Here is a 10,251-nt window from a genome sequence, read left to right on the forward strand (position 1 = left end):
CTTTTGGGTTCCTACGGAGATTCTTGTATATTTCCCTCAGCTGTGGAGACGTTAATCTTCAAAACTTAATTTTCAATTTCAAAAGCCAGATATTTGAGGCTACCAAGAAATTTGGTTAGTTGGTTTTTAGAAGTCCAAAAATATTATCTTTAAATATGTAGGGGTGGAAAAATGTCCCCTTCATCCCTTCTAGGTTCTTTGGCTGGTCTAATAATCAGATAAATACAGGACAGATTAGCAGGAGAAAAACAAATTTAATAACATGCATAAAGGAACCCCACAATGACATTAGGCTCGAAGGCAGCCAGGCGATTGAAACGCATATATCACCCTGAGCTAAGGAGACGGGGGTCCTGTCTGGGGCTTCAAGGGGGAGAAAGACCAGAAGGATAAGAGCTAATGTTTGGTAACCAGTTATTTGCCCTGCCATGCAGATAAGTCTTTCTGATTTATTTATTATTTATTTATTATTTTATTTATCTTTATTGATTTCAAAGAGAGGAAAGGAGAGGGAGAGAGAGAGAGAAACACCAATGATGAGAGAGTCATTGGAGATCGAGCCCTCAACCCGGGCATGTGCCCTGACCAGGAATCAAACCTCGATCTCCTGGATCCTAGGTTGACGCTCAACCGCTGAGCCACGCCCTGCAGGGCAAGCCTTTCTGATTTAAAAAGTTATTTCTAAAGGGGGTATCTGTAATAGTGTCAACAATAAAAATAAAGAAAAATAATAGTAAAAAAGTAAAAAGTTATTTCTGGTATAGGTCCCCAATCTAAATTCTTTTAGGCAGTTAAGGGGGAGAGGTAAAAAGTTTTTCCTGAGTCTGCTGGGTCCTAATTGCCTTCAGCTCAAAAAAATCCATATGCCAAAGTGGCACATTTTGGGAATGGTATATTCTGCTCCCACTCAAATATCAAGAGCAAAACCAGGAGAACATTCAGCATATGTTTATGCTGAAACATAGAACTGAGAAGAGTGAAGGATGTCATAAGGAGGGGTTTGAATTTGAAGGAGCTGTGGCTGGGTGGGTGAGTGGACTAGGAAAAGCCTTGGGGTGGTGCAGGGAGTAGGAGAGAGCTTTGCAAATCTGGCTGCCCAAGAGCAGAGGGGCACAGCAGGAGTAGTCAACAAGGGACTGTAGGGACAATTAACATCAGCAGCAAGTGTCCACAGAGAAGTGACCATATGACAGACCCTTGCCTGCCCCTGATACCACGTCCTTGTTAGGTGTCACTCAGCTCACTGCCCAGAATATGGGAGCTAAGCAATAATGTTGCTCCTGTTGTTATCACTGTTGTAGGCAAGAGCACTCCTGAGACACTGCTGGAATCAAGCACTTGCCCAATTACTACTGAAAGGAGGGACTGGCTGATTCCCAAGAGAACATCAGCACCCAGAAGGGCTCTGGCACACTGAGACCTCCTGGGAGGGTCAGAGTTGGGAATGAAGTGAAATATTGGATTCTGGGAAGCTGGGCGCCCTGTGCCTCACTGGTGACTCCAACCGTCTCTAATGCAATCAGGCTGCATAGATTCGGGGAATGGGAGGAGGTGCTCTGAGCCCGTGGCCCAGAGAGAAGACTTGGGTATTCAGGTATCGTGGGACCCTCAGAGGCCCATCTGGGTAAAGCATAGTGTGGCCTAGACGAGGCTAGTAATGGGGACTTGATTTTCCCCTTCCCCTTGTGCTCTTCTCTAACAGAGGTCTTGGATGCTGTCCCTGACTCCCCCATTTCTGCCTAACCCTCCCCCGAGACTCATTACTTCTGTTTTTCATCTTTTGATTCCTACCCACCCATCTGTAAAGGATCAGGCTGATCTTTATGGTTAACATACACATTTATTTTTTAAAATGTGTGGGGATTTGTACTCCTTTCTTCATAATAGAGTGTAAATTCCTATGAGACAAGGAGTCCACCTTCTACAAGATGCCTTGTATTGCGTACTATGCAAACAGGGGAGTATTTTCAAACTGGCTGACATCAATGCTGATGACAACACTCCTGGCTGTCCTCAGCGTCACAGCCGAAAATGTCAAACAGCACTAAATGTTCCAAATATGTTTGTTTTTCTTTCCCAAGCGGACTAGCTTGCATTTTCCTAAGCAGTGTCATCTTAGTGGCTCATCGAACCACAGCCTTGTCCAATACATTTGTCTGGCACCTGACGTCATAGTAGCTGAAGCTGATAACCTTCTGGACAAACCAAGATTTCTGGCTTTCCCTGTTGGCTTGAAGTATTTGGAGTGTTTGTTCATGCTTTCTTAACTTTGTTCTACATTGCATTTAATTAAAATCTTTGCATTGATTGGTGTATTAATGAGGTTTACTATGATACTTAACACAGCTTTGTCACCAGACAAGTTCTCCCAGTGGGAGCTCTTGTTATGACCTGACCTTTAGAGAAATCATCGTCTTCTTCCTTCTCAAATTAACCATATGCCATGTTCAATGAGAAAGCAGCATCTCAGTTGTTGCACATGCCTCAACTAGTTCCTTTGCATTTTCTACTTTTTAAAGTGGTCACAAATATTGGCACAGGAAGAACTACATGAAACTGCATTCTCTGTGCATTATTCATCTCCCCCATCAGCCAGAAAGGACTGGCCTACTTTCCTGTTTCCTCAAGGACATTTTGCACAGCCACAGGCAGTGTGACTGCTCCAGGTCATGTCCAGGAATATTTTATTCAGCCAAATCTAAACATTCACACAATCTTAAAACCTGATAAGAAAGCTGAAGCCCCTCTTGGAAAATTGATTTGCAAGAAATTCGTTTGAGTAGTATGCCCATTCTGAAATGGATCTCTAAGGACCCCATGGTGAGATTTACATCTGTAAGATGGGTAGGGTACAATTTCCTGGGTCGAACATGCTTCTCCTTCAGCCAAGGAAATAGTGTTACTTTTCCTACCAGGGAGCTTTAAATGAGGTTTAGCCATGACGGTGTGCGCCTCATCCAGGAGTTCTCAAATTTTCTTCTACATCAAAATCATTTGGGAAGTATGAGAAAAGTCAGAATTCAAGGCCTCACCATTCCCAGGTCCTCCCGTACACACAGAGTCTAATTCGCTAGGTCATGGAGGGGTCTCGAGAATCTGCCTTTTAAACTAGTGCATCAGGTGACTTGTTGGCAGGTGGTGCACAGACAATAATCTGAAAAATGCTGATAAAGTCCATTTACAGCCTTTCATTCAGCGAGCATTTAAAGAGTACACAGGACATCCTGAACAAAAACTTCATACAATGTATTAAAAGAATACAAAACACTGATGGAATAGTTCTCAAAAGGTGCTCCCATCCAGTGTTTCCTCTCCCCATGAGAAAAGCAGAGTAGCAGTTACTAGTTCCATTTCACACACAGAAAGAACTTCAGTAATTTCTCCAAGTTTCTATGGTTACTAGATGACAGACATGGCTAATATCCAGAATTTTTGATGTCTGGGGCTGGACGGAGGAAAGCTGTAATGATAGGTACACGGACCCCCCCGAAAGACAGGGGCAGGAAGCTGTATTTACATGACGTTCGTTGCTGTGTTTATCATAGGGAGGGATTGGAAATAATCTAGATGTTCATCAGTAGGGGCCTGGTTTTAGAAAAAGCAACAACCGTGTATTCATATGATGGAATATCCTGTAGTCCTTCAAAAAGAAAAGAAAGGTCTTTATTAATATAGAAAAATATTTCCTTTTGTGGAAAAATTATGCATGAATTTAAAACTCTGAAAGGTCATTTGCTTCTACACATGGAGAGAGAGAGAAAGAGAGAGAGGGCTGTAAGATTGAGCTATAAGAGGTACAGAGTACAGCTCTCTTTCTTGGTATCCTGGTGGAACACACTAATCAGTAGACTTCACTGGATGTATGTATCCAACATGATAATATAATAAAGGTATTAGTTTATGAGCCAACTATTAGAAAAATAAAACCTAATATTTTTAAAAATAATAATTGTTATACACTTGTCAAAGGGGAAGGCTTTTAGGAATTCTCTTGGAGAAGGTGCATCTCAGAGTCTTGAAAGGCAAGAATGGGCAGGGAGGAAGGAAAAAACCACATATTTAAAAAAAATAAAAGTTTACCAACTCACAACTACAGTGCACATTAAGATGCTATTTTATTAATATTTCTTATATGCTCTTCAGAATTGAGTAATGTATATTATCAAAATCATCTACTTTCAACCAATCACTGTGTGCCTCTCTCGGGTGGGCCCTAAGGGGACAAAGGTACAAGACTAACTCCTTGCTCTGGAAAGATAACAGTCCTACGCTTTCTTTTTCAATCTGCAATAAATTCTGTTCAAAGTAAAACAAGCACAGATGCATTCCTCAAAAGATGGTCCTTCATTTGCAAAAAGGCTCTTAGATGACAGGCTAGTGTTTTCGGTGTCTGGTTTATTATTTTTAACAAGATGAAATGCTTTTTATGCTTGTCATTACTAAAATTTACTTTTATTGGAAAACAAAAGACTACTTTTATTTTTTCCCCATTTATTCATGGGGAAAAAAGCCTAAAGGAAAATAACATTTATTCCCATAAGAGTGGCTTGTAACATTTCTAGGTTATGCCCTGCCCCCTGCCCCCCCCCCCCCCCCCCCCCCGGGCTTAAGGATCTGGTGAGAGTGTGGAACTGTCCTCTGTATGCACTTAGGCACATGCCCATGAAATATTGCAGACGATTTCAGGAGCTCACAGACTCAAACACAGCCATGGACACCAGTTACTCAAGCTTGTTCTAGAAGTTTGTTCTTTTCAAATGCAAACTTGGCACTATTTATTCAGCAAATATTTTTAGAGCACCTATACTACGCAAAAGTGTTGTTAGAAGTAGGGTAACAATCTGTGCTTACCAAGCCCTCCAGGTGATTCTGACGTTGAAGAATCCAATGGGCTAAACCAGAATGTGCAGTTACCGAGCCCTGCCCCGTAGACATTCTGATTTATTTGGTCTTGTGTTGGAGTCAATCATTGCTTCATTTAAAACCTCTTGAGGAAATTCTCGTAGGCAGACATAGTTGAGACTCATTGGTTTAAATACTGGAAATGTGCTTTCTGGTTCCTGAGAAACATACATAGTTTCAAAAGGAAGAAAATTTGTCATCCACACCTGTGTACCTGTGGCTCCCAGCATGCATGGTGGCTCTAGGCTGGGAGCTCTAAAGGTGTCCAGCATGACCAGGCAGCCCTGCTTCATTCGTGAGGGCCCACTGGAAGCTATGCTCCAGTGCCCTTCCTCCCCACAGCTGACTTACTGTTCGAGAGCAGGAGCCCTGAATCTTGCTTCCCAGTTAGTGAATAAATATTAATTTCTCTTTTAGACTTGTTTTAATGGAAAAGATAAGTTACAACCTCTGAGTGGTCTGTGTGAAACTAGAGGATAGGAAATCCATTCTCGGGGTGGAGGCTTTCAACTTCCAATTGCTTTCCTTAGTGACAAATAGATCAATTTTTGTTAATGATCAGCTGCTCTGCTAACGGTTTCTGTTAAGACACCTATTTCATAAGTAACTTTGTTTGGAAGAGTATGTAAGCTTTTGGTTTACATGAGGGACAATATTTGCAAGTCACTGTCCTGGAATTTCTGCAGGGAGTTGCTAACGTCAGATAGAAAACACTGCCTTGCCCAATCGAGGGGTTTTAATTTAATAATGAAATACATGTAATTAAAAATAATAAATGTCATGATTTTATTGGGCATTTATTATAAGTGGGCACTGTATTGGATATATTACATACACTAGTTAATATATTCTTTATGAGAATCATTCAGTTACTATTCCCATTTTGTAGATGCTGTTCAATGTCAAATACTCAGAATCCAAACCCAGGCCTTTCTGATTCCAGAATCTATGAACTTTTCAGTGTATTGCACTATCTTCCATTCTATTATGACACATTGAATCCCATTATTCATACGCTTCATGAATTACCATGAGTAAAGACTCAGATATCAGGACTCCAAACTCCTTTTGCAAATGAACATTGAAAATGTTGGAGAAGGTAGCTGCACAGTGCTCAGCGTTTACCTGTTCTCGCTCCTGTGAGAGCTGCCTCGCTTTCAGCTGGCGAGATGCTCTCATTCAGTACTGGATTTATCTCGGCAGTGGTGTGGGAGCCCGTAGAACGGAGTAACTTATTCACACAAAGACCATCTGTTACTGTGTTGAAGTAACATGGAGCAAAATACTGCTCCAAGATGATCTGCTGTCAAGGTGAAGACAAGCTGACCACATTGTTTAAGCCATGTACTCTCCACTTAGGGCCTGATGAATGTGAGATAGCTTTATATTAATGAGAATAAACAAACTTTGCCAAATCTTTACTTGCTTCAGTTACATGATCCTGACATGACAAAGGCCTGTGGGAAGAGAGAGTTTTAGGCAAAGAGGAATTTTGGCACACGTGCTATCTAACAACACCATGGTTCTTCCAACTATTAATAATTAGAATGACTTATTTGGCTTGCAACAAAATACTCATACTGTGTTCCCTACACATAAGAAGTAGATGTGAAGTCTTTAAGAGTTTCCACATCTGTCCGCCTATTCTTTTAGAAGCCCGAAGAACTGCTTTACAACCCCCCCAGGGAAGGCGCTAGAAGTCTTTTGGCCCCACAAGGTTAATTACTTGTTCAGGTTCACATGTAGTAAACACACAATTGTACAGTTCTGCATTCTACCCATAAGCCTGTTTCGCCTCCTTATGTTGCAAATTTGATTTATGAGTGATAATGATAATTTTAACCCTCAGCTTTATCATGTTGGATTAGAGAGGGACATTTCATAACAAGAAAAAATAGAATAAAGAAGACCAGCTTAGAGGAAAAGGAAAGTTTCAAGCAAACATGATAAAAATAAGTTTAGTCTACATCGCTTGTTTTCTCATGACAACCATGGTCCCTCAATGCTCAGGCCTCGTGTTGGCCTGGAAGTGCCAAATTTTCAAGAAAGAGAAATTATGCTTATTATCTTGTTTCTCCATCCACAAATGTGTGTTGATTTAGTACATCAATGAAACTTTTCAGAAAATTAGGGTTTTTTAATCTATAAAATATTTATCTGATCAGGTAGAGGTAAAAAGAGAGATGCTTAAGTTCAGCATGGGTTATATCTAATGCCACTGTCATTCATTTGCATATTATTTATGGAACATCAGATGTTAAAATAACTTTTAAAATCTAATACAGTATTTTTAATAGTGAAGAGGGAAACAATCTAAATATTCATCATTCAAGTAAATTATTATACAGTCATTTGATAGAATGTTGATATTTCTTTAGGAGCATTAGAAACATTCTTCAAAGACTTTTTAGTAATATAGGAAATGTTCAGAAAGTAATTCTAAGAGAAAAAACAAGATATAAAAATTGTTCCCAATGAGCAAAACATGTAAATGCATAAAATATTAGAAAGTAAGATAGTAGAATATTAGCAGCATTTATAAATGGGATGTAGCTTTTTGGGTAATGTTCATTTTATTATTATTTTTAAAAAATTTACAATGGACACATATTCATGTTTAAAATATTATGTTGGTTTTTCAGCAGGAACAAAAGTAAAAATTTTGAGGAATTTGACAAATCATTCAGTGAGTAACTAAAAGTTGCCTAATTGAAATAATAAATGTCCCCAATCAGTCTCATTAGAGGTATTCATGTCTAAATATAAAACTTTCATGAAAGTATGTCTGTTTTAAACCCCCCCCCCCAGGTTACTGACATCTTCCTTTGGGATTTTGGTCTTAGTAGTGTAAGCATACTTTTCTCTAAGGCTTCTCTAGAACAAATAGTTTTACTTGCTTATATCAGCAGTATGAATTCAACTGGTACTAAAACTACATGTGTCCTAATGAGGGTGTGACTTTCTTCTGTCAATACAGAAAAGAAAACATCAGACCTTGAACTTTCATACAATTCTTTGAAAGCCTTGAAAACAGTGAAAGCTCCTCCCAGAAGCACAAACCTTCCTGGGTATTCCCCTGTAATAGAGTTTGGCAATCAAGTCCATGGACATTACACAGTAAATACCACTCATAGTTCTGCTTCCAACTGCCATGCTGGCAAAAATTTTGAACTCTGGAGGCACTAGGCTCAGAAGCTAGACCTCAGTGGGAATGGAAAGCAATGGATATTCCCAAATCTGAGAAAATAGCAGTGTCTAGGTCCACCTAACTGAGAAACCACTTACCCTTCACTCATTTAAAAGCAGTGATGACCTAACATGACAGCAAAAAATCACAAGGCTAAAATTAAAATGGGAAGTGGGAAGCCCAAGGGGTAAGCGAGAACAGAAACTGCTTTTGCTCTGGGCCATTTGACTATTCAGGTAAATTTTGACTTTTGTTTTGATAGCCTTATGGAGTAAAATGGACATAAATAAAAGCCCAGGGCATATAAAAAGTTCAGAATTGAAGAGAGGACCTAAAAAAGATCTGTGACCCTAAAGAGCTAGATCTTCAGAGTAAGGTGAACAAAAAGTTAATCAGCTTTCACAACAATTTGCATCAAAGCTTTAATTCCCAAGTGGTACAGGGAACCTCAGCCTCTGAATTTGATTTAAAGTAGTCCTGCACTTGTTTTGCCCTGATGTGCCTGGAAACTACACCAATATCTTCTGGAGAAGAGTACCTTCATCATATCCTCACATTATTCCTGAAAATACAGGGTTGGGCAAAAGTAGATTTACAGTTGTACATGTGGAAATGGGTTCCATTTAGAAAACTGATGGATTATATAGGAAAAAGTATAGTTGGAGAACTTTCACAATATACCAAGATGTGTGCAGATGGATTAAAGAAGTAAATGTGAAAGATAAACCCTAAAGCAAATAGAAGAAAATATAGAAATATGTATTTGTGATTTTGGACTAGGAAGGACTTAATCAAAATTTCCAAAACACAAAATGATTCAGTTGCCTATAAAAATTAAGGATTTGGGGTGATGACATATACAAAATTATCAGATTACTGACACTTGGGAAATTTTTTTGCAATGTCAGCACCATAAGTCAGTGATTTTCAGTGTCCTGTGGCAAATGGATATACTGCAAGAATTTTTAAAACATACAATACCTGACTACTTAGGGACACTGACCTCTTTTATTTATTTATTTATTTATTTATTTATTTATTTATTTATTTATTTTTACTTTAAGAAAATTTTAAAAATATATCTTTATTGATTTCAGAGAGAGGAAAGGAGATGGGGAGAGAGAGATAGAAGCATCAATGCTGAGAGAGTCATTGATCAGCTGCCTAGCCCACAATCCGGCCATGTGCCCTGACCAGGAATCGAACCCCAAGCACCTGGATCCTAGGTCGATGCTCAACCGCTGAGCCATGCCCGGCCGGGCAGACCTCTTTTCTTTTAGATTGTCAAATAAAAAAATGACAGCAACCCTAGCTGGTTTGGCTCAGTGGTCAGAGCGTTGGCCCATCGACTGAAGGGTCCCAAGTTCAACTCTGGCCAAGGGCATGTACCTCGGTGCAGGCTCATCCCCGGCCCTGTCGGGGGGTGTGCAAGAGGCAACCAATCAATGTGTCTCTCTCACATTGGTGTTTCTCTCTCTCTCTCTTCCACTCTCTCTGAAAAGCAGTGGAAAAAATATCTTCGGGTGAGGAATAAAAATAAAACAAAAATTAAAACATGACAACAACCAACACAACAATAGCTGTCCGGTGTGAATGAATCAAAATTATACCTGTTTTTTTCATCAGATTGGCAAAAAATATATTTTTTGGTGTGCCACAAAAGTTTAGTAATTAGTTTATGTGTGCCATGAGATTTAAAAGGTTGAAAATCGCTGCCATAAGAGGTTAATAGTTAGCTATACAAAATACTACAAGTAAATATCTAAGATACACAAGCAAATCCACAAGTGAAAGATAGGAAGCCTATTTGAAAATGGTCCTATTAAACTGGACCCATGAAACCTTGGTTTCTTGTTCACATATTCCATAAATATTTATTGAGTGCCTATTGCATATCAGCCTTGTTCTAGGTTCTGGGAATGCAACAGACAAAATTCTGCCTTCATGGAATTTATATATATTTTTAAAGATTTTTAAAATAGATTTTTAGAGAGAAGAAAGGAGGGGGAAAGAGAGAAACATCAGTGTGAGAGTGCGTCGATCTGCTGCCTCCTGCACGCCCCCTACTGGGAATCAAGCCTGCAACCCAGGCATGTGCCCTGACTGGGAATCGAACCTGCAGCTTTTCAGTGCACTGAGTAGTGCCCAACCAACTGAGCCAC

The sequence above is a fragment of the Miniopterus schreibersii genome (assembly GCF_964146895.1).
Source record: "Miniopterus schreibersii genome assembly, chromosome: 6".
NCBI lineage: Eukaryota > Metazoa > Chordata > Mammalia > Chiroptera > Miniopteridae > Miniopterus > Miniopterus schreibersii.